This window comes from Oncorhynchus mykiss, chromosome 17, assembly GCF_057628025.1.
Source record: "Oncorhynchus mykiss isolate SJ-2025 chromosome 17, ASM5762802v1, whole genome shotgun sequence".
NCBI lineage: Eukaryota > Metazoa > Chordata > Actinopteri > Salmoniformes > Salmonidae > Oncorhynchus > Oncorhynchus mykiss.
Genome location: NC_143038.1, coordinates 6904467 through 6930628, shown reverse-complemented (window position 1 = coordinate 6930628; position 26162 = coordinate 6904467). Strand labels below are relative to the sequence as shown.

Here is a 26162-nt window from a genome sequence, read left to right as displayed (position 1 = left end):
ATATTCTAGGCATTTATATATAAACTACCAGTCGCTGTTCAAATAAACCTACCATTAAAATTATAGACTGATCATTTCTTTATCAGTGGGCAAATGTACAAAATCAGCAGGGGATCAAATACTTTGCTCCCTCACTGTAGTAACCAAGTGTTAAACAAATCAAAATATATTTTATACTTGAGAGTCTTCAAATAGCCATCATTTGACTTGATGGCAGCTTTGCCCACAAAGCTTTATATTCTCTCAACCAGCTTCACCTGGAATGCTTTTCCAAAAGTCTTGATGGAGTTCCCACATATGCTGAGCACTTGTTGGCTGCTTTTCCTTCACTCTGCGGTCCGACTCATCCCAAACCATCTCAATTTGGTTGGGGGATTGTAGAGGCCAGGTCATCTCATGCAGCACTCCATCACTCTCCTTCCTGGTCAAATAACCCTTACACAGCCTGGAGGTGTGTTTGGTCATTGTCCTGTTGAAAAACAAATGATAGCCCAAACCAGATGGGATGGCGTATCGCTGCAGAATGCTGTGGTAGCCATGCTGGTTAAATGTGCCTTGAATTCTAAATATCACAAACAGTGTCACCAGCAAAGCACCCCACATCATAACACCTCCTCCTCCATGATTTACGGTGGGAAATACATATGCGGACATCCTTCGTTCACCCACACCACGTCTTACAAAGACACGGCGGTTGGAACTAAAAATCTCCAATTTGGACTCCAGACCAAAAGACAAATCTCCACCGGTCTAATGTCCATTGCTCTTGTTTCTTGGCCCAAGTAAGTCTCTTCTTATTATTGGTGTCCTTTAGTAGAGGATTCTTTGCAGCAATTCAACCATGAAGGCCTGATTCACACAGTCTCCCCTGAACAGTGGTGTTGAAATGTGTTTGTTACTTGAACTCTGTGAAGCATTTATTTTGGCTGCAATTTCTGAGACTGGTAACTCTCATGAACTTATCCTCTGCAGCAGAGGAAACTACTGTTGCGGTCCTCATGAGAGCCAGTTCCATCATAGCACTTGATGTTTTTGTGACTGCACTTGAATAAACTTTCAAAGTTCTTGAAAATGTCCTTATTCACTGATTTCTCTTTGCTTATTTGAGTTGTTCTTGCCATAATATGGACTTGGTCTTTTACCAAAGAGGGCTATCTTCTGTCTTCTTCTTCTCCCCCCCCCCCCCCCCCCCCCCCCCCCCCAACCTTGTCACAACACAACTGATTGGCTAAGTTGGAGAGAAAGTAAGAAGGAAAGAAATTCCACAAATGAACTTTTAGGAAGACACATTACAGATGCATTACAGGTGCATTATAAGTGACTCCCTCCTCATGAAGCTGGTTGAGAGAATGCCAAGAGTGTGCAAAGCTGTTATCAAGGCAAAGTGTGGCTATTTGAAGAATCTCAAATATAAAATGTGTTTAACACTTTTTAGGTTACTACATGATTCCATATGTGTAATTTCATAGCTTTGATGTCTTCACTATTATTCTATAATGTAGAAAACAGTAAAAATAAAAAATAAACCTTGAATGGGAAGTTTTTCCAAAACTTTTGACTGGTAGTGTATGTTGAACTGTTAAGGATACAGCATGTTCTGGCTGTAAATTATAAACAACAACAAAACAATATTGTGAGTCGATTGACGCTTGCTCCAGATGAGCAGTGGAGAGAGCAGTCTGTACACGTTAAATGAAAGATAATCACTGAATTGACATTAAGTTGCTTGTTCCTGCGTAAAAACATTGTATCTAAAACAATTTTCTTTATAACAACATTGTAATATTTAAACTTTTCATATACCCTGCAAAATATTTAACAATATTGAAAGTAAATAGCAATTACACTTTTAAGGTGAATTTACAATGTTTTTCCTTGATTTGAGATGGATTCCCATTGATCACAACTACAAGTACAATACTGGGTGTCTGCCATCATTGTCATATAGTAACTACATAGTGACTTCACAATTTGTTTCACTATACATTAATGTGCTTGTTCCTGTATAGACATTGTAGTTACTATGCTTTTCTTTTTACCAACATTGTAATAACTGACATTTTGATATATTCTGTGAAATATGTAATTGCATTGAAGTCACATTGTAATTACACTTATAGGTGCTGTAACAACAGTTATTGTAAATTGAAATGTATTTTCCCTAGATTGTAATAAAAAGGTTTACCCTACTGTTTTTCACTTAACTTGAAGCTGCTTGCTCATGAGGACCTACAGTGCCTTGCAAAAGTATTCACGGTTTCCCTATTTTGTTGCATTACAACCTGTAATTTAAATGGACTTTTATTTGGATCACATCAGATCTTTTCACATCAGATCTTTTTTAGAACAGATCTGATAAGTCAAAATATCAATTAGTGGAAGCAAGATCAGAATTTGTCTGCCGGTGTAAACGCAGCCTAAGAGACCTGTAATACATTGTGATGGGGTCCCAAGGTGAAAGGGAGAGACAGGCCCTGAAGAAGTCAAGACAAATGGCCCTTGTTTATGCCAGGCTTTGCCGTCCAGCAGTATCCATTTCATGTCCAAGTCGGACCATATGCCAAATACGCCTGAAAACTGCGAAAGTGAAATAAACTGTAATCGAAGGAGAGCGTTTATTCATATATAAGTGACAGAGTACTTTTATAGTTTGGTTTTCCAGATGACAATGCTGCCATCTTTCTTGACAAAGGGTATTTTATCAAGTGCAAATATTCTGCCTCCAATCAATTCTTCACCACTTCTTCAGCTCTTACCGTCTACGGGCGGCTTGAGGATAATGAACAAAAACAACGTGGCCACTTAGACAACGCTCATTGTTGATGTTCGAGTGGTAGTGGGTGTCACACGGCGCAGATGTCAAATTAGAGACGATTTAGCTGTCAGTGTGCAAAGGATGGTGAGGTGGCATCCCATAATACCGTGAAGTCATCCTGTCGCCATGGTGATAATTAAACCAGTGCCTCATGGGAATAACTCTTACTTGTTTGGGTTCAGGAAGGAGACACACAGCGACTTTGCACCCATTCAGGAAGTGGAGAAAATATTCCAAAGGAATATCATTTCTCTAAAATATCAAGATACAGTATAGTATCTACAATCATGAGATGCAGTATAGTATCTACAGTAACAAGTGTCGTGTCTTTGGCTATGCCGGATTAAGTGATATGACATGCTATTCTATAAAATAATATCTCCGTAATTAACATTACTTGATTGAGCTAATCATGTAAATGTAATTAACTAGAGACTCGGGCACCACGAAATAGTATTTTTTAGAGCTGTTATCTTCTGAATAAACTCTTAAAGACCTAGTAATATTTTACATCAATAGCAGTCAATATTAATCGTTATCTTAATTCAGTCTCATCTGAAAGGTTTAAATTCTTGGTTATCTGCACGAACCCTGGCTAACAATTTGAATCAGCAATAAAAAAAATGGGTTTAATCATTTATTTACTAAATACTTAACTAATCACACAGAATTACACATACACATAATTAAATCATAACTTGATTACAAATTACGTCATAAAGGAAAACGTCCCTAGCGGGCGGAACAGATATGACAGCTTGTTACACAAAAGAAAAGCGTCTGGGTTGGAGTGAAGGAGCGGGAAGACTGAGGAACAAAGGGAAGAAGCTGGGCTATCGTAAATACAGTATCTTATGCATTATAAATTACCGCCCATTTGGAAAAGGAAAATGCAATAAATATTTACTCTGAGCCGCGCTTCGGTAGGTTGGTGGTAGATGGAAGGCCTTGTTGCCCAACCGAGTCCTTTGAGGAATGTCTCTGGTTGTCAATTGGGCTGCCTGTGTAAACACGGCCTTAGAACCCCAAGCACATACTCTAACCCTTGATGAGGGTTCCTGATAGACCCGTGGGATGGGTAATATAAGCTTGGAGCTAGGCTGGAATGTATTTACACATCGTTTAAATCTGAGCTGGGCTACCACACATAGTATAACTCTGGAATTTGGTTAGGATGATGGTGCAGTGAAGAGGTGGTTTGATAAGGATGTACATTTTGTCAAAACCGTACAGGGCTCGATAATGTGTTTTTTGGTGTTTAAGGTAGTTGATTGTGAGTAATCATAATGAAAATGCTAATTTCACCAGCTAGTGTTTTCTGTCATAAATAATTTTATGATAGTTCCATGTCTCTCACATTTGGTTTATCACAAAATGTGAACAAAAAATGACTGGCGTTTCAGTGTAATCACTCAAATATTGACTTTTGGGCGGCAGGTATCCTAGTGGTTAGAGCATTGGGCCAGTAAGCGAAAGGTTGCTGGATCGAATCCCTGAGCTGACAAGGTAAAACTCTGTCGTTCTGCACCTGAGTAGGCAGTTAACCCACTGTTCCCCGGGCACCGTGGATGTTGATTAAGGCAGCTCCCCACACCTCTCTGATTCAGAGGGGTTGAGTTAAATGTGGAAGGCACATTTCAGTTGAATGCATTCAGTTGTACAACTGAGTAGGTAACCCCCTTTATCAAAATACTTATTACTATAGGTCCACTATGGTATTGCAAAAACAGTGATGACATGTGATGTCAAGTGAGGTGGTCTTGCTTGAAAACTGCACGATCATCATCTTGTGTCTCCCATTGAGTTTCACATAGAGATGCCAAAAATACGTTTTTGAGGAAAACAACCTTCATAAGCATCTGTAAATGTCTCTGACTTGGAGTTATTTTCCTCTACTAACAGCAGCCAGGCCAGAGGACAGCTTTCCATTGTCTTACATCCCACAGGGACCGGAAGAGGACTGGAAGCCATGCATATTGTAATAATAATCTTAATTCAATCTCAATTCAACCACTCAATAAATATTCACAAAGAAGCCGATTATATAAACGGAGGCACAAAGAAAAGCCGTTCTAGTCACTCAAGAGTTCAGCAAACACTTATCCTGAAGAGAGGGGATAGACATCAACCTTTGTCGACTATCATAAGAGAATCGGTTTGATATCAAATCCCCTTAAATGAGCTCAGCAACTTTTTGACTCTGCAAGTGGGAGTAATCTTATACATTTAACATAAAAAAGTGAAATGAGTGCCAGGCTATAACAACAATATAGACTGAAGTATCTGAGGAGATGTGCTGATGTCCACAATATTTGAACAATATCTCTCCCAGTTCAGCATAAATCAATTCTAAAAATAACATTAAATCAGTTATATTGTCTCGCTTTTAAAAACAAGTGAATATTCATTCATGATTTCATAAGTTCAGCAGATTATATTATAAATATGAATTATCTACCTCTCGTCAAAATGGAGCTTTCAGATATCAAGTAATTTTTTATCAGTTAGCACAACAACACCGAAGGTTATTTGTCATAATTCAAAGGCGGAATATATATCATTGTACCCATTCATTGTACCCAGGTAACAAATCTGTCATCATCCGTTCTGGTGAGGACTTTTGTTACCCAAGGGGATACGTTTGGGAAACCACTGCATATACAGTCACTTGTTGACATCTTTTCTGTGTTGTGTGCTGATTTATATACAGTGGCTTGCGAAAGTATTCGGCCCCCTTGAACTTTGCGACCTTTTGCCACATGTCAGGCTTCAAACATAAAGATATAAAACTGTATTTTTTTGTGAAGAATCAACAACAAGTGGGACACAATCATGAAGTGGAACGACATTTATTGGATATTTCAAACTTTTTTAACAAATCAAAAACTGAAAAATTGGGAGTGCAAAATTATTCAGCCCCTTTACTTTCAGTGCAGCAAACTCTCTCCAGAAGTTCAGTGAGGATCTCTGAATGATCCAATGTTGACCTAAATGACTAATGATGATAAATACAATCCACCTGTGTGTAATCAAGTCTCCGTATAAATGCACCTGCACTGTGATAGTCTCAGAGGTCCGTTAAAAGCGCAGAGAGCATCATGAAGAACAAGGAACACACCAGGCAGGTCCGAGATACTGTTGTGAAGAAGTTTAAAGCCGGATTTGGATACAAAAAGATTTCCCAAGCTTTAAACATCCCAAGGAGCACTGTGCAAGCGATAATATTGAAATGGAAGGAGTATCAGACCACTGCAAATCTACCAAGACCTGGCCGTCCCTCTAAACTTTCAGCTCATACAAGGAGAAGACTGATCAGAGATGCAGCCAAGAGGCCCATGATCACTCTGGATGAACTGCAGAGATCTACAGCTGAGGTGGGAGACTGTCCATAGGACAACAATCAGTCAGTCGTATATTACACAAATCTGGCCTTTATGGAAGAGTGGCAAGAAGAAAGCCATTTCTTAAAGATATCCATAAAAAGTGTTGTTTAAAGCTTGCCACAAGCCACCTGGGAGACACACCAAACATGTGGAAGAAGGTGCTCTGGTCAGATGAAACCAAAATTGAACTTTTTGGCAACAATGCAAAACGTTATGTTTGGCGTAAAAGCAACACAGCTGAACACACCATCCCCACTGTCAAACATGGTGGTGGCAGCATCATGGTTTGGGCCTGCTTTTCTTCAGCAGGGACAGGGAAGATGGTTATAATTGATGGGAAGATGGATGGAGCCAAATACAGGACCATTCTGGAAGAAAACCTGATGGAGTCTGCAAAAGACCTGAGACTGGGACGGAGATTTGTCTTCCAACAAGACAATGATCCAAAACATAAAGCAAAATGTACAATGGAATGGTTCAAAAATAAACATATCCAGGTATTAGAATGGCCAAGTCAAAGTCCAGACCTGAATCCAATCGAGAATCTGTGGAAAGAACTGAAAACTGCTGTTCACAAATGCTCTCCATCCAACCTCACTTGAGCTCGAGCTGTTTTGCAAGGAGGAATGGGAAAACATTTCAGTCTCTCGATGTGCAAAACTGATAGAGACATACCCCAAGCGACCTACAGCTGTAATCGCAGCAAAAGGTGGCGCTACAAAGTATTAACTTAAGGGGGCTGAATAATTTTGCACGCCCAATTTTTCAGTTTTTGATTTGTTAAAAAAGTTTGAAATATCCAATAAATGTCGTTCCACTTCATGATTGTGTCCCACTTGTTGTTGATTCTTCACAAAAAAATACAGTTTAATATCTTTATGTTTGAAGCCTGAAATGTGGCAAAAGGTCGCAAAGTTCAAGGGGGCCGAATACTTTCGCAAGGCACTGTAACTTAGATACAAAATACAGTTGTCAATCACACTGTCAATCAAATTAAAACTCCCATTTTATCTTAATCACAATAACTCTACTCATCATTCAGGCATGTTTCTTCTTGGTCTTATCTAAAGCATGACTTCTCCTGTGTTGTAACAGCAATCCATTGGCCAGAACAAAAAAATTATTCAATACTAGAACTGAATCATGGTATGATGTATGAAAAATTATCTGCACTAACACGTTTGGATATGGGCTCCAACTAAATAAAAAGGAAATAAATTTTCTTCTAATTTAACTTCAATTTGAAAGTAAGATAATTGGCTAATGTAACGATTGTTGTCGGGAGAAGGAGAAGAGGACCAAGGTGCAGTGTGGTAAGTATTCATAATAATTTTAATAAATAAGAATATTTGAACAAAAAAAGAACAACACGACAAACGAATAGTTCTGCAAGGTGCAATACACACAAAACAGAAAACTACCCACAACCCATAGTGGGAAAACAGGCTGCCTAAGTATGGTACTCAATCAGAGACAATGATTGACAGCTGCCTCTGATTGGGAACCATACCAGGCCAAACACATAGAAATCTAACACACAGAACAAAACACAGAACGCCCACCCCAACTCACGCCCTGACCAAACTAAAATAGAGACATAAAAAAGGAACTAAGGTCAGGACGTGACAGTACCCCCCCCCAAAAGTGTGGACTCCGGCCGCAAAACCTAAACCCATAGGGGAGGGTCTGGGTGGGCATCTGTCCGCGGTGGCGGCTCTGGCGCAGGACGTGGACCCCACACCACCTTAGTCTTGGCCCACTTAAGTGGCGCCTTTGGAGCGGCGACCCTCGCCGCCGACCCCGGACTGGGAACCCTTACAGCCCTGAATAGACTGGAGACTCTGGCAGCGCCGGACAGGCGGGAGACTCTGGCAGCGCCGGACAGGCGGGAGACTCTGGCAGCGCAGGAGTGAAGGGCGATTCTGGCAGCGCAGGAGTGAATGGCGGCTCTGGCAAATCCTGACTGACGGGCGGCTCTCGCAGCTCCTGACTGATGGGCGGCATTGGCAGCTCCTGACTGACGGGCGGCTCCGGACAGGATGGAGACTCCGGAAGCGCCGGACAGGCGGGAGAACCTGGAGGGAGGAGACGGAGAGACAGCCTGGTGCATGAGGCTGCCACAGGACCCACCAGGCTGGGGAGACCTACAGGAGGCCTGGTGCGTGGAGGAGTCACCGGATGGACCAGGCTGTGGGGGAGCACTGGAGCTCTGGTGCGCAGCCTTGGCACCACTCCTCCAGGCTGGATGACCACTTAGCCCGGACCCCCCAGAGTGCAGGCACAGGTTGAACCGAGCTGTGGGGGAGCACTGGAGATCTGGTGCATACCACTCGCACCTCTCCCTTAGGCTCAATGCCCACATTCGCCCGGCATGGGCGGAGCGCAGGCATAGGGCGAACTGCACCCTCCCAGCGCCCCGGAGACACAGCACGCAGAGCCGGCGCAGGATACCCTGGGCCGAAACGGCGTACCGGAGACCAAACACGCTGAGCTGGCACAACATGCCCTGGCTGGATGCCCACTCTCGGATGCCACTTGCCGGGGGCTGGCCTATAGCGCTCCAGGCTATGAATGCGCACTGGTGACACCGTGCGCTTCACCGCATAACACGGTGACTGACCAGTACTACGCCTCTCCTGGTAAGCACGGGAAGTTGGCACAGGTCTGTCGCCTGACTCAACCACTCTCCCCGTGTTCCCCCTCTCCCCCCCCAAAAAAATTGGGGGCTGCCTCTCGTGCCTGTTGCGCAGCCTTACCTCATATCGCCGCCGCTCAGCTTTAGCTGCCTCCAGTTCTTCTTTGGGGTGGCGATATTCCCCAGTCTGTGCCCAGGGTCCCTTGCCGTCCAATATCTCCTCCCATGTCCATTTCTCCAGATATTGCTGCCACTCGTTACCACGCTGCTTGGTAACTTTCTTGATGGGTAGTTCTGTAACGATTGTCGTCGGGAGAAGGAGATGAGGACCAAGGTGCAGCGTGGTAAGTATTCATAATACTTTTAATAAATACGAATACTTGAACAAAAAAACAACAACACGACAAACGAACAGTTCAAGGTGCAATACACATAAAACAGAAAACAACTACCCACAACCCATAGTGGGAAAACAGGCTGCCTAAGTATGGTTCTCAATCAGAGACAATGATTGACAGCTGCCTCTGATTGGGAACCATACCAGGCCAAACACCACAACAAATCTAACACACAGAACAAAACATAGAATGCCCACCCCAACTCACGCCCTGACCAAACTAAAATAGAGACATAAAAAAGGAACTAAGGTCAGGATGTGACAGCTAAGCCTGATAACAACTCTACAGGTTCATGGAGGAGCATGGGTGAGCAGAAGGTCCAGCTTCACTGCAGAGATTTAGAAAATAGATAAATAAGGTAGATATGGAGGGTCCATTAGGGAGACATTAATCTTATTGTCAATGTGATTATATTGATTGTAATGTAGATATTTAGATTAGTAATATCCATTAAAAGATAAGCGTGTGTAAATAAGTACTGTATATTGAGGCATATGCAAAATTGGATCATTTAAGAATATAAGGAAACGGAGGTAAACTTGTTACATTTGTAATATTCTGTAATGTATGTCTTTGAGTGAGAGAGACCCTACCAACTAGATCAGAGGGCCCTCGTTTGTCACGTGTTGCTGACGAAACTCCGAGGGTGACTTCCATGGGATGTTATCAATAAACCCATCAACTTCAGGACACACTCCTCCTGACTTGAATGACGCAATTCATGTTACACTTTTAAATAATAGAACGAGCATGAAATTCAAATTGATAAATCCCCCTGTTGTGTTTCAAGATATGACCTCAGTAACCTCAGTTAAACATATAATTTGGGAGGTATTTCATCTGTTACATGTCAAGTCTCGAAATCAGACATAAACAAATGCACGTGACATAACGTGACATAATTAGGCACACCTCTCCACTATTTTGTATAACATTGTGCAAACCCCAAACATATCGCAGGGTGTTGGGATAGCACATTGCTCTGAAGCCTACAGACTTGCTGGCTCGTCTGAAGTGGCTATCTGAGGGTCCATTTATCCCCTACACCCTCTACACCTTCCCTCAGCTTTGGGACACTTCTGCAAATTGCAGATGCGCACGTGAATGCGCAAATGGAGGTCCGAGTGGGATGGAGTCAAAGGGAACATGGTGCTTTAACAGTATATGGAATCACTGCTTTTCATTATTGGGCCAACTAGATAGTTGGCTCATAGCTAGTTCACAGACAAATCACTGTACATTTGTGTGAAAGAACCAGCACACACTAATGCTGCACATTACACTGTCTAACATTGGTCTGTGGAGACAAGATAACATAACCTATTTTCAATTGCTTTCCCTCAATGATAAGATTCAACTCATCTTAGAGAGAAAATGTAACTGATACCTTATGTAATTGGGGTTGTCATCCCGCCACTGCACTGAGAAACATACACTCAAAGGTAATGGAATTTCATGACACTTTTAAAAACTCTTTGATGAAGTGTGATCCCCAAACATATTAAGACAGCATCTGTGCTTTCGTTTTCAATTTCTCCGTCTCCGAAGGACCATGGGGAATGTGTCTAAAGCTATTGTGTCTGAAGCTATTGTGTATTCAGATCATCCAGCTCCTTACACAATGCTGCAAAGTTTCACCTCTGAGTTTTAGCATGTCATCAAGGCAAAGCATGCTTACTGTACAAGGAAGAATCTGAAATATAAAATATATTTTGTTTTATTTAACTTCTCTAGGGTAGGGATTCGGAATTTTGGATGAAAAGCATGCCCAAATTAAACGGTATGCTACTCGGGCCCAGAAGATATATGCATATAATGGGTAGATTTGGATGGAAAACACTCTAAAGTTTCCAAAAGTGTTAAAATAGTGTCTGTGAGTATAATATATCTGATGTGGCAGGACCTGAGAAAAACCCATTCAGGATTTTTTTGGGGGGTTTTGTAGTTTTCTATTCAATGCCATTACAGTATCCATTGACTTAGGACTCAAATTGCAGTTCCTATGCCTTCCACTAGATGTCAACCATATTTAGAAATTGTTTCAGGCTTGTATTCTGATAAATGAGGGAGTAAGACCAGTCTGAATGAGTGGACGTGTCATATAGCTTTTTCATGTGCAAACCCGAGAGAGTGCATTTCTTGTTTACCTTTTATATTGACAAAGTTACTGTCCGGTTGAAATATTATAGATCATTTAGGCTAAAAACAACTTGAGGATTGAATATGAACATCGTTTGACATGTTTCTATGAAATTTACGGATACAATTTAGATTTTTTTGTCTGCCTGTTTTGACTGCGTTTGAGCCTGTGGATTACTGAAGAAAAAGCGCAAACAAAACTGAGGTTTTTGGATATAAAGAGACTTTATTGAACAAATGAATGTCTGAGTGCAACCATATGAAGATCAAAGGTAAGGGATTAATTTTCTCTATTTCTGAGTTTTGTAACTCTTCTGCTTGGCTGGTTAGTGTTTGTAATGATTTGTCTACTGTGCTATGTTCTCAATACTTTACGCTTTCGCCATATAGAATTTTTTAAATCTGACACCGTGGTTGGATTCACAAGAAGTTCATCTTTAAACCTATGTAAAATATGTTTTGTTTTCTGAACTTTTATAATGAGTATTTCTGTCTTTGAATTTGGCGCTCTGCAATCGCACTGGATGTTACCCTAGTGAGGTAAACACTTTTTTGGTTACTACATGATTCCATATGTGTTATTTCAAAGTTTTGATGCCTACAATGTAGAAAATAGTAATGAAGAAAAACCCTTGAATGAGTAGGTGTGTCCAAACTTTTGACAATGATAGACAGCTGGTCAATGATTGAGAACCATACCAGGCCAAAACATAAAAATAAAGAAACCTAGAAAACATAAAATAGAATGCCCACATCACACCCTGACCTAAACAAATAGAGAAATAAAATGTCTCTCTAAGGTCAGGTCGTGACAGTACCCCCACCCCAAAGGTGTGGACTACGGCCGCAAAACCTGAACCTATAGGGGAGGGTCTGGGTGGGCATCTATCCGCAGTGGCGACTCTGGTCTGGGACGTAGACCCCGCTAGACCCCGCTTTGTGCCATCGATCATCACTGGAGGCTTCGTTCTGGGCGCAGGCACAGGACTCACCAGGCTGGGGAGACACACGAGGCCTGGTGCGTGGTTCGGGCATCGGATGCACTGGGCCGTGAAGGCGCACTGGCGGTCTCGAGCGCAGAGCTGGCACAACCCGTTCTGGCTGGATGCCCACATCCACCCGGCAAATGCGGGACACTGGCACAGAGCACACCGGCCTGTGAATGCTCACTCAAGACACTGTGCGCATCTGCCAAGCTCCCTGTGTGCTCCCCCCAAATTTTTTTTTGGAGCTGCCTCTCAGGCTTCCGTGACCAAGTCTTGTCCCCTGCCATTCTCTCCTCCCCAGTCGAGCTCGTCCTTTATTGGCGCACGCTGCTTGGTCTTTTGGTGGTGGGTAGTTCTGTCACGGGTGTCATTGGAAGTAGTCCAAAGTGCAACGTGGTGAGCGAAAATTTTATTTTATTTATATAGTGTCGCCAACAGAATAACAAACAAAAGAAACAACCGTGAAGCTTACAGGGCTAAATGCCACAAACAAAGTTAACTATCCACACTGAAAGGAGGGAAAAAGGCCTACCTAAGTATGATTCCCAATCAGAGACAACGATAGACAGCAGTCCCTGATTGAGAACCATACCCTGCTAAAACATAGAAATAAAGAAACCTAGAAAACAATAAATAGAATGCCCACATCACACAGAATGCCCACATAAAATGTCTCTCTAAGGTCAGGGCATGACAAAAGCCAATTCTTCACATTCACATCTCAGCTGTGAATTGTATCCAACTCCAGATGATTGGGCCAACGTTACATTAACTTTATACAGTATCTTTCCCCTCATGATTTCAGCAATTGCTGGAAGATTCTGAAATATTCTAGTCATTTTTCAAAGCCTATTTTTATGATTTTTGATAAATCGATTCCCATAAAAAAACAAACAGTGCAACCTGAGTGGAGTGCAAATGCCGAGCGCTAAGTCCTAATGAAGCATCTGGAATTATCAAATAAGATGACAAACTGGTGTATTCCTTCCTTCCCTCCCTCTCTCCCTGGTGGAATGGATGCTTGTCCTGGATTCTTAGCGCCTTGTAAAAGAACAACAACAAAAAAACAAGGTGGATGCTGTGGGAGTTACCAATATGGGTAAAAGGGTTGGAAAACTCATAATTTTCCATGAGTTTGTCTGAAACATTTCTTAAATTGTTTATTTTTATTTTACCTTTATTTAACCAGGTAGGCAAGTTGAGAACAAGTTCTAATTTACAATTGTGACCTAGCCAAGATAAAGCAAAGCAGTTTGACACATACAACACAGAGTTACACATGGAGTAAAACAAACATACAGTCAATAATACAGTAGAAAAATAAGTCTATATACGATGTGAGCAAATGAGGTGAGATAAGCAAAAAAGGCCATGGTGGCGAAATAAATACAATATAGCAAGTAAAACACTGGAATGGTAGATTTGCAGTGAAAGAATGTGCAAAGTAGAAATATAAATAATGGGGTGCAAAGGAGCTAAATAAATAAATACAGTAGGGGAAGCGGTAGTTGTTTGGGCTAAATTATAGATGGGCTATGTACAGGTGCAGTAATCTGTGAGCTGCTCTGACAGCTGGTGCTTAAAGCTAGTGAGGGAGATAAGTGTTTCCAGTTTCAGTGATTTTTGTAGTTCGTTCCAGTCATTGGCAGCAGAGAACTGGAAGGAGAGGCGGCCAAAGGAAGAAGTGGTTTTGCGGGTGACCAGAGAGATATACCTGCTGGAGCGCGTGCTACAGGTGGGTGCTGCTATGGTGACCAGCGAGCTGAGATAAGGGGGGACTTTACCTAGCAGTGTCTTGTAGATGATCTGGAGCCAGTGGGTTTGGTGAAGAGTTTGAAGCGAGGGCCATCCAACGAGAGCGTACAGGTTGCAGTGGTGGGTAGTATGTGGGGCTTTGGTGACAAAACGGTTGGCACTGTGATAGACTGCATCCAATTTATTGAGTAGGGTATTGGAGGCTATTTTGTAAATGACACCGCCAAAGTCGAAGATCGGTAGGATGGTCAGTTTTACGAGGGTATGTTTGGCAGCAGTGAAGGATGCTTTGTTGCGAAATAGGAAGCCAATTCTAGATTTGACTTTGGATTGGAGATGTTTGATGTGAGTCTGGAAGGAGAGTTTACAGTCTAACCAGACACCTAAGAATATGTGGACAACTACAAATACCAAGTCAGAACCATCCAGAGTAGTGATGCTGGACGGGCGGGCAGGTGCAGGCAGCGATCGGTTGAAGAGCATGCATTTAGTTTTCCTTGTATTTAAGAGCAGTTGGAGGCCACGGAAGGAGAGTTGTATGGCATTGAAGTTCGTCTGGAGGGTTGTTAACACGGTGTCCCAAAGAAAGGCCAGAAGTATGTAAAATGGTGTTGTCTGTGTAGAGGTGGGTCGGGGGGGGGGGGGCATGTCTGTGTTCAAATATCAGTTTAAATGTCAATTAACGTTGATTTCCTCTCTACTGGGTCAGTTGAATTAATGACAAAAAAGGGTTCACAGACAGAACTGTTTCTGGGATTGATTGACCAGAAACAGACTATAAAATGTTGGCCACTTATGGGCACTTTGGAGTTCATTGGATAAAATACTATTATATTGGGCAAAAAAAAAGAATTTTGACAGATGAATGGTGTGAGTCAGTGATGATTATTATTTTTCAGAAGCCTGGAGGTTGGTTTTGTTCATTTAATATTTCACCTCAGAATGGCGATAACTGGAATGATAGTGAATTGCAGAGGTATTCATGAGTAACGTAAATGGTCAATTTCTTGAATGGCTGAAGTGGCTGAGTTGAAGCCTAATTGAACTAAGTGTTCACACTGACACTGGGGTGTGGGATATTTACTTATTAAACAGTTCTATTGAGGATGGCAGTGTTTCTTAACCCTGGTCCTCAAGTACCCCCAACAGTACACTGTTTTGTTGTAGCTCTTGACAAACTCACCTCATTCATCTCATTGAGGGTTTGAAGCTTAGTTGACAAGTTGAATCAGGTGTGCTTGTCCAGGGTTACAATAAAAATGTGTACTGTTGGGGGTACTTGAGCACCAGGTTTGAGAAACACTGGGGAATGGCCTTGCTAAGCTGAGAGCTCTCTAATAGCCCCCAAATTCTGGTCAACTGTGTGAAAGGGGTCCTTCGGTCACTTTGCTGCTTAAAGTCGTTCCAGTTATCTAGTCATCCCTGTTATTAAAAACAGTCTAAGAGCACTCCCTTTGTCTATAGCTGGGAGTGAACATTTTAAGCACTTTTTGACAGGACCAAGGAGCATCATGGGTTCTGGTATAAAACGCTGATGTGAGCCAGATTCAAATGTCAGATACCAGGGAATGCGTTACATGTTTTACAGAAGGATAGGACAAGAGCTACATATTTCATTAGCCACAGTCTCACAGTTCCATTTTTAGAGTTTCTGTGGAAGTGCCTGAACATGAATAGCCTGAATTACCAACCTCCTGGCTCAGAAGAACTACATTCATGATATCGGATCAAATGAAAGCGTGTGTCACGGATCCCTCCGGAACTGTCATTACGCACACCTGGTCCCTATTCCCATTTGATTAGTATTTGTATATATGTGCCCTTTGTTCACCATGGTGCGGTCGATTTATTGCTGCTATGTCTGTTGGTGGTGTGTGTACCTGTGCTGTGCGTTTTGGCTTTTGACCATTGTAGATTGAGCAGATCATTACGGGTCTCATCCTGTGTGTTAATCATTGTGCGCATGTGTTATTTCTACAAGGTACTCCTCACTCTTTTGTTTGGGTATCAACCCTGTGTTTTGTTACGTATTTGTTGGTCTTAGTCCCCATGCCTTTACACGACACACTGTAATTTGAGGTTAATAAAAAACCCTATTACGCATTCCTGCGCCTGTCGCCTGAATAATTTATACCATCGTGACAGCCTGTTCTGTTCCATATTGTTTGTTTAGTCGCTACAGTATTGCAGGGCCCTCCATTGTTTACAATCACATGAATAGCTATAAGAAAAACATTGTCAGGCTCAATCAGAATCTCTGGAATGGATACACCACAAACCATTTTAATTTCTCTATCAAGTCTCTCTTAGCTAGACGAGAGGAGCTATTTCCGATACGGCAACTGTCAAATCTGAGAAAAAATAATGAGTCCCCCTCACCGCCACTTCACCCTCACCTACCTTGACACACAATCCTCCAATGACAAGTATTTAATAGTTTAGCATTAGCCTTTGTCTGTGTACTAATACTACCTCTTGTATCCTCCAAGTCCAGAGTTCTCCATGCAACAGCAGGGACAGCTGCCCTCGTTCACAGCTCATTTGCTTCTGCTTGTCTTCTGTGTATGAATAATAACTCCGCCGAGAAGTACTGTTTTTTTCCTTCTACATTTATGTGCCATCGTTATCCCGTCAGGTATTTATGTCAATCGATTTGTGAAAAGAACACAGTAACTTGTGCACAGTTGGGTATATTTGTGGACATTTGAGAGTTTATTGACCACTATCAATTTAGTGAAGTCACTATTGATTTTGTTGAACCACTATCAAGCAAATGTTTGCCCTATTGTGTTATTAACATCATATTTTGTTGAATTACTAAACCAATGTATTCAGTGAATACAGTGCATTCAGAAAGTATTCACACCCCTTGACTTTTTCCACATTTTGTTACGTTACAGCCTGAATTTAAATTAATTAAATGTATCATTTTTTGTCACTTGCCTACAAAAAATACCCCATAATGTCAAAATTGCCACGCCTGCTCCCGCTTCCCCTCTCTGGCACTCGAGGGCACCAGGCTGCCCTTCATTACGCACACCTGTCACCATCATTACGCGCCACTGCACAATATTGGACTCATCTGGACTCCATTACTTTGTTGATTACCCCCCTCTTTATCTGTCTGCTCCTCATGTTATTCCCTGCATATTTTTCCCCTGTCCAGACGCTGTGCCTGTCCTGTTTCATGTCCCTTGTTCACCTCTTTTTTTTTATTTTTTATTTATTTCACCTTTATTTAACCAGGTAGGCTAGTTGAGAACAAGTTCTCATTTGCAACTGCGACCTGGCCAAGATAAGGCATAGCAGTGTGAACAGACAACACAAAGTTACACATGGAGTAAACAATTAACAAGTCAATAACACAGTAGAAAAAAGGGGAGTCTATATATACATTGTGTGCAAAAGGCATGAGAAGGTATGCAAATAATTACAATTATGCAGATTAACACTGGAGTGATAAATGATCAGATGGTTATGTAAAGGTAGAGATAGAGATATTGGTGTGCAAAAGAGCAGAAAAATAAATAAATAAAAACAGTATGGGGATGAGGTAGGTGAAAATGGGTGGGCTATTTACCAATAGACTATGTACAGCTGCAGCGATCGGTTAGCTGCTCAGATAGCAGATGTTTGAAGTTGGTGAGGGAGATAAAAGTCTCCAACTTCAGCGATTTTTGCAATTCGTTCCAATCACAGGCAGCAGAGAACTGGAACGAAAGGCGGCCAAATGAGGTGTTGGCTTTAGGGATGATCAGTGAGATACACCTGCTGGAGCGCGTGCTACGGATGGGTGTTGCCATCGTAACCAGTGAACTGAGATAAGGCGGAGCTTTACCTAGCATGGACTTGTAGATGACCTGGAGCCAGTGGGTCTGGCGACGAATATGTAGCGAGGGCCAGCCGACTAGAGCATACAAGTCGCAGTGGTGGGTGGTATAAGGTGCTTTAGTGACAAAACGGATGGCACTGTGATAAACTGCATCCAGTTTGCTGAGTAGAGTGTTGGAAGCAATTTTGTAGATGACATCGCCGAAGTCGAGGATCGGTAGGATAGTCAGTTTTACTAGGGTAAGTTTGGCGGCGTGAGTGAAGGAGGCTTTGTTGCGGAATAGAAAGCCGACTCTTGATTTGATTTTCGATTGGAGATGTTTGATATGGGTCTGGAAGGAGAGTTTAGAGTCTAGCCAGACACCTAGGTACTTATAGATGTCCACATATTCAAGGTCGGAACCATCCAGGGTGGTGATGCTGGTCAGGCGTGCGGGTGCAGGCAGCGAACGGTTGAAAAGCATGCATTTGGTTTTACTAGCGTTTAAGAGCAGTTGGAGGCCACGGAAGGAGTGCTGTATGGCATTGAAGCTCGTTTGGAGGTTAGATAGCACAGTGTCCAAGGACGGGCCGGAAGTATATAGAATGGTGTCGTCTGCGTAGAGGTGGATCAGGGAATCGCCCGCAGCATGAGAAACATCATTGATATATACAGAGAAAAGAGTCGGCCCGAGAATTGAACCCTGTGGCACCCCCATAGAGACTGCCAGAGGACCGGACAGCATGCCCTCCGATTTGACACACTGAACTCTGTCTGCAAAGTAATTGGTGAACCAGGCAAGGCAGTCATCCGAAAAACCGAGGCTACTGAGTCTGCCGATAAGAATGCGGTGATTGACAGAGTCGAAAGCCTTGGCAAGGTCTATGAAGACGGCTGCACAGTACTGTCTTTTATCGATGGCGGTTATGATATCGTTTAGTACCTTGAGCGTGGCTGAGGTACACCCGTGACCGGCTCGGAAACCAGATTGCACAGCGGAGAAGGTACGGTGGGATTCAAGATGGTCAGTGACCTGTTTGTTGACTTGGCTTTCGAAGACCTTAGATAGGCAGGGCAGGATGGATATAGGTCTGTAACAGTTTGGGTCCAGGGTGTCGCCCCCTTTGAAGAGGGGGATGACTGCGGCAGCTTTCCAATCCTTGGGGATCTCAGACGATATGAAAGAGAGGTTGAACAGGCTGGTAATAGGGGTTGCGACAATGGCGGCAGATAGTTTCAGGAATAGAGGGTCCAGATTGTCAAGCCCAGCTGATTTGTACGGGTCCAGGTTTTGCAGCTCTTTCAGAACATCTGCTATCTGGATTTGGGTAAAGGAGAACCTGGAGAGGCTTGGGCGAGTAGCTGCGGGGGGGGGGGAGCTGTTGGACGAGGTTGGAGTAGCCAGGCGGAAGGCATGGCCAGCCGTTGAGAAATGCTTGTTGAAGTTTTCGATAATCATGGATTTATCGGTGGTGACCGTGTTACCTAGCCTCAGTGCAGTGGGCAGCTGGGAGGAGGTGCTCTTGTTCTCCATGGACTTCACAGTGTCCCAGAACTTTTTGGAGTTGGAGCTACAAGATGCAAACTTCTGCCTGAAGAAGTTGGCTTTAGCTTTCCTGACTGACTGTGTGTATTGGTTCCTGACTTCCCTGAACAGTTGCATATCGCGGGGACTGTTCGATGTTAGTGCAGTCCGCCACAGGATGTTTTTGTGCTGGTCGAGGGCAGTCAGGTTTGGAGTGAACCAGGGGCTATATCTGTTCTTAGTTCTGCATTTTTTGAACGGAGCATGCTTATCTAAAATGGTGAGGAAGTTACTTTTAAAGAAAGACCAGGCATCCTCAACTGACGGGATGAGGTCAATGTCCTTCCAGGATACCCGGGCCAGGTCGATTAGAAAGGCCTGCTCACAGAAGTGTTTTAGGGAGCGTTTGACAGTGATGAGGGGTGGTCGTTTGACTGCGGCTCCATAGCGGATACAGGCAATGAGGCAGTGATCGCTGAGATCCTGGTTGAAGACAGCGGAGGTGTATTTGGAGGGCCAGTTGGTCAGGATGACGTCAATGAGGGTGCCCTTGTTTACAGAGTTAGGGTTGTACCTGGTGGGTTCCTTGATGATTTGAGTGAGATTGAGGGCATCTAGCTTAGATTGTAGGACTGCCGGGGTGTTAAGCATATCCCAGTTTAGGTCACCTAACAGAACAAACTCTGAAGCTAGATGGGGGGCGATCAATTCACAAATGGTGTCCAGGGCACAGCTGGGAGCTGAGGGGGGTCGGTAGCAGGCGGCAACAGTGAGAGACTTATTTCTGGAGAGAGTAATTTTCAAAATTAGTAGTTCGAACTGTTTGGGTATGGACCTGGAAAGTATGACATTACTTTGCAGGCTATCTCTGCAGTAGACTGCAACTCCTCCTCCTTTGGCAGTTCTATCTTGACGGAAGATGTTATAGTTGGGTATGGAAATCTCAGAATTTTTGGTGGCCTTCCTGAGCCAGGATTCAGACACGGCAAGGATATCAGGGTTAGCAGAGTGTGCTAGAGCAGTGAGTAAGACAAACTTAGGGAGGAGGCTTCTGATGTTGACATGCATGAAACCAAGGCTTTTTCGATCACAGAAGTCAACAAATGAGGGTGCCTGGGGACATGCAGGGCCTGGGTTTACCTCCACATCACCCGCGGAACAGAGAAGGAGTAGTATGAGGGTGCGGCTGAAGGCTATCAAAACTGGTCGCCTAGGGCGTTGGGGACAGAGAATAAGAGGAGCAGGTTTCTGGGCATGGTAGAATATATTCAGGGCATAATGTGCAAACAGGGGTATGGTGGGGTGCGGGTACAGCGGAGGTAAGCCCAGGCACTGGGTGATGATGAGAGAGGTTGTATCTCTGGACATGCTGGTTGTAATGGGTGAGGTCACCGCATGTGTGGGGGGTGGGACAAAGGAGGTAACAGGGGTATAAAGAGTGGAACTAGGGGCTCCATTGTAAACTAAAACAATGATAACTAACCTGCACAACAGTATACAAGGCATATTGACATTTGAGAAAGACATACAGCGAGGCATACAGTAATCACAGGTGTTGAATTGGGAGAGCTAGCTAAAACAGTAGGTGAGACAGCAGCTAATCAGCTAGCACAACAACAGCAGGTAGAATGGCGATTGATTAGGCAGAGAGGGTCGGATTAACTACACACAGAGCCTAAGTGCGGCTGGGGCCGACAGATAAAACATAAACAAGCAGAATGGATTACCGTGATTAATGGACAGTCCAGCATGCATCAGCTATGTAGCCAAGTGATCAGTGTCCAAGGGGCAGCGGTGGATGGGGCAGGGAAGCTGGACTGGCGAGTGTTATCCAGGTTAGAAAACTAACAATGACCAAATAGCTTGTAGCCAGTTAGCTGGTTAGCTTCTGGAGGTTCTTGAGTGTGTTCTAAAAATGTAAAGATAATAGCGGTTCCGTATCACATTGGGTGAGGCAGGTTACCGGAAGGTATAAACAAATTAAAAATCGAAAAGGGATAGAAAGTAAATATGGGTTCAGTGAGTGTTTGGGACGCGGCGATTCAGACGGTTAGCAGGCCTGTGCTAACAAGCTAACAGTTAGTAGACGGTGCTAAACACGGTAGCAGTTAGCGGACCGGGCTAAACAAGCTAGCGGTTAGCAGGCCGAATTTGCAAGCAAGGAGATAGCAGGGGCTAGAGAGTTAGCCTTTGGGGACGTCGCGATGGGGGTATCTGTTTATTCCTCTTCATGCAGTGACATCGATGGACCGGTCGTGGGTCTGGATATTGTAGCCCAGGAGCTCAAAATGTTCCGTTTGCGATGGGAATCCGGGGATGAAAAATAAAATAAAATAATAAATAGGTCCGTTATGCTCTGGTTAGAGTCGCGTTGTTCGAACTGGCGAGAGCTTTCCGAGCTAAAGGTTAGCTGATGACCGGTTAGCTGAAGACCGCTAGCAATGTTTTGCTGAAGCTGGTAGTTCGTTGGCTAGCTTCAGTTGAGGGGTTCCAAGGTCCGAAGTAAATATAAATACTTTAGGAAAAATAGCTACGTTGGGTGAGGCGGGTTGCAGGAGAGTATTTAGAAGAAGTTGAGGTTCAGCAAAAAGTTTTAAAGATATGTGAAGAAAAAAAAACGAAAACAAACGATATATACAAGGGACACAACACGACAATACGTCCTACTGCTACGCCATCTTGGATCATCCTACCCCCTCCTTTTTCGAACATTCTGTTAAAAATCGCGCAACTTTTCAGCGTCCTGCTACTCATGCCAGGAATATAGTATATGCATATGATTAGTATGTGTGGATAGAAAACACTCTGAAGTTTCTAAAACTGGTTAAATCACGGCTGTGACTATAACAGATTGTGTGTTTCATCGAAAAGCGCAAGAAAAACTGCTCAATGAAAGCTAAAAATAATATCCATGCGTCACTTTCATGGATTGTTAAAAAGGCACAAAATTAATTATGGACCTGCATTCCTACAGATTCCACACGATGTCGCCATTGTCGTCATTATCCGGGGAGTTTTTTGTTGGTAAATCCAACTAACTGGATTCCATTTCTTCCGGTCTCCGCCAGGATGTTTTGAAGTGCACATTTTCAGCCATTGATTTGAAGACGAGGAGCTATTGAATACACATCGCCCTGTAATCATTTTGATAGATTATAAACGTTTACTAATACCTAAAGTTGGATTACAAAAGTATTTCGAAGTGTTTTGTGAAAGTTTATCGTCAACTTTTTTAATTTTAAAAAATGACGCTGCGTTTTAAAACAATGTTTTTTTCTGAATTACACAGCTTCCATAGATAGCTATTTTGGGTATATATGGACCGATTTAATCGAAAAAAAGACCCAATAGTGATGTTTATGGGGCATATAGGAGTGCCAAGAAAGAAGCTCGTCAAAGGTAATGAATGTTTTATATTTTATTTCTGCGTTTTGTGTAGCGCCGGCTACGCTAAATCTTTGTTTACGTCGCATTCAGGCATTTTGGGGTGTTGCATGCTATCAGATACAATTCAATACCCTGCATGTGTATTTTGATGAACGTTTGAGTTTTAACGAGTACATTTAGCATTTAGCGTAGCGCATTTGCATTTCCAGGTGCCTACTTGAGACATCTGCGTCTCAAGTAGGAGCAAGAAGTTAAATGTTCTCCCTGTACCTGCTTCCTGTCTCCAGCATCGATCATTACAAAAATGTAATTATGTTTTTATTTTTTTTTACAAATAAGTATTCAGCCTCTTTGCTATGGCAAGCCTAAATCAGTTAAGCAGTACAACTTAGCTAAACAAGTCACTTAAAAGTTGCATGGAATAGTAGGGTTTAACATTATTTTTGAATGACTACAGTACCTTATCTCTGTACCCCACATACAGTGGGGAGAACAAGTATTTGATACACTGCCGATTTTGCAGGTTTTCCTACTTACAAAGCATGTCGAGGTCTGTAATTTTTATCATAGGTACACTTCAACTGTGAGAGACGGAACCTAAAACAAAAATCCAGAAAATCACATCATTTTAAAGTAATTAATTTGCATTTTATTGCATGACATAAGGATTTGATCACCTTCCAACCAATAAGAATGTTTTAGTTTTTCTTTAAGAATCCCTCCTGTTCTCCACTCATTACCTGTATTAACTGCACCTGTTTGAACTCGTTACCTGTATAAAAGGCACCTGTCCACACACTCAATCAAACAGACTCCAACCTCTCCACAATGGTCAAGACCAGAGAGCTGTGTAAGGACATCAGGGGTAAAATTGTAGACCTGCACAAGGCTGGGATGGGCTACAGGACAATAGGCAAGCAGCTTGGTGAGAAGGCAACAACTGTTGGTGCAATTATTAGAAAATGGAAGAAGTTCAAGATGACGGTCAATCACCCTCGGTCTGGGGCTCCATGCAAGATCTCACCTTGTGGGGCATCAATGATCATGAGGAAGGTGAGGGATCAGCCCAGATCTACACGGCAGGACCTGGTCAATGATCTGAAGAGAGCTTGGACCCCAGTCTCAAAGAAAACCATTAGTAACACAGTACACTGTCATGGACTAAAATCCTGCAGCGCACGCAAGGTCCCCCTGCTCAAGCCAGCGCATGTCCAGGCCCGTCTGAAGTTTGCCAATGACCATCTGGATGATCCAGAGGAGGAATGGGAGAAGGTCATGTGGTCTGATGAGACAAAAATAGAGCTTTTTGGTCTAAACTCCACTCGCCGTGTTTGGAGGAAGAAGAAGGATGAGTACAACCCCAAGAACACCATCCCAACCGTAAAGCATGGAGGTGGAAACATCATTTTTTGTGGATGCTTGGCCAACATCCTCCTTCCCTCAGTAAGAGCATTAAAGATGGGTCGTGGTTTGGTATTCCAGCATGACAACGACCCGAAACACACAGCCAGGGCAACTAAGGAGTGGCTCCGTAAGAAGCATCTCAAGGTCCTGGAGTGGCCTAGCCAGTCTCCAGACCTGAACCCAATAGAACATCTTTGGAGGGAGTTGAAAGTCCGTATTGCCAGCGACAGCCCCGAAACCTGAAGGATCTGGAGAAGGATTGTATGGAAGGAGTGGGCCAAAATCCCTGCTGCAGTGTGTGCAAACCTGGTCAAGAACTACAGGAAACGTATGATCTCTGTAATTGCAAACAAAGGTTTCTGTACCAAATATTAAGTTCTGCTTTTCTGATGTATCAAATACTTATGTCATGCACTAAAATGCAAATTAATTACTTAAAAATCATACAATGTGATTTTCTGGATTTTTGTTTTAGATTCCGTCTCTCACAGTGGAAGTGTACCTATGATTATCTGGACCCTCTATTCCTCGAGCAGTGCATTTCAAATACAGATTCAACCACAAAGACTGGGAAGGTTTTTAAATGCCTCGCAAAGAAGGGCACCTATTGGTTGAAAAAAAGCAGACAATGAATATCCATTTGAGCAAGTATAGTCTATCAATACACCCAGTCACTACATAGATACAGGCGTCCTTCCTAACTCATTTGCCGGAGAGGATGAAAACAACTCAGGGATTTCACCATGAAGCCAATGGTGACTTTAAAACAGTCTCAGAGTATAATGGCTGCGATAGGAGAAAATTGAGGATGGATGAACAACATTGTAGTTACTCCACTATACTAACCTAATTGACAGAGTGATTAAAAAAAAGGAAGCCTGTTCAGAGCAAAAATATTCAAAAAAATTAATCCTGTTTGCAACAAGTAGTAGTAGTAGTGCAAATAATGTGGCAAAGCAATTAACTTTTTGTCCTGAATACAAATGTCTGGGGCAAATACTGTCACGCCCTGACCATAGAGAGCCCTTGGTTCTCTATGGTGTAGTAGGTCAGGGCGTGACTAGGGGGTGTTCTAGTTCAATATATCTATGGTTCCCAATTAGAGGCAGCTGGTTGCCTCTAATTGTGGATCCTATTTACAGTGCCTTGCGAAAGTATTCGGCCCCCTTGAACTTTGCGACCTTTTGCCACATTTCAGGCTTCAAACATAAAGATATAAAACTGTATTTTTTGTGAAGAATCAACAACAAGTGGGACACAATCATGAAGTGGAACGATATTTATTGGATATTTCAAACTTTTTTAACAAATCAAAAACTGAAAAATTGGGCGTGCAAAATTATTCAGCCCCCTTAAGTTAATACTTTGTAGCGCCACCTTTTGCTGCTGCAAAGTTCAAGGGGGCCGAATACTTTCGCAAGGCACTGTAGGTAGCCATTTTTCCCACCTGTGTTTGTGGGATATTGTTTTGTGTTTGTGCATGTGCACCACTACTTTCACGTTTCGTTGTTGGTTTATTGTTTTGAAGTTTCACCGAAATAAAGATGTGGAACTCTACACACACTGCGCCTTGGTCCGTCTCTCATAACCATCGTGAAAAATACAGTACTCTCCATATTTTCAACCATGGTGGTGGCTGTTATCGGTATGCTTGTAATTGTTAAGGACTAGGACGTTTTTCAGGATAAAAATAAACATAAAGGAGCTAAGCACAGGCAAAATCCTAAAGGAAAACCGAGTTCATTCTGTTTTCCAACCGACTCTGGGAGATGAATTCACATTTCAGCTGGACAATAACCTAAAACACAAAGCCAAATCTACACTGGAGTTGCTTTTCTATGGCAAGACCTGAAAAGGGTTGTCTTGTAATGATCAACAACCAATTTGATAGAGTTTTGAAAAGAATAATGGGCAAATGTTGCAC

General features: G+C 42.8%; 1 long non-coding RNA gene across 1 annotated transcript in view; it reads right to left on the bottom strand.

Moving 5' to 3' along the window:
- Positions 1 to 433: 433 nt before the first annotated feature.
- The window catches only part of LOC149975700 (uncharacterized), a 138712-nt gene continuing 112983 nt past the window's right edge, over positions 434 to 26162 (bottom strand). Inside the window, exon 3 of the long non-coding RNA XR_016487709.1 lies at positions 434 to 469. This is a non-coding gene — a long non-coding RNA (uncharacterized LOC149975700). The remainder of the gene's footprint in view (positions 470 to 26162) is intronic.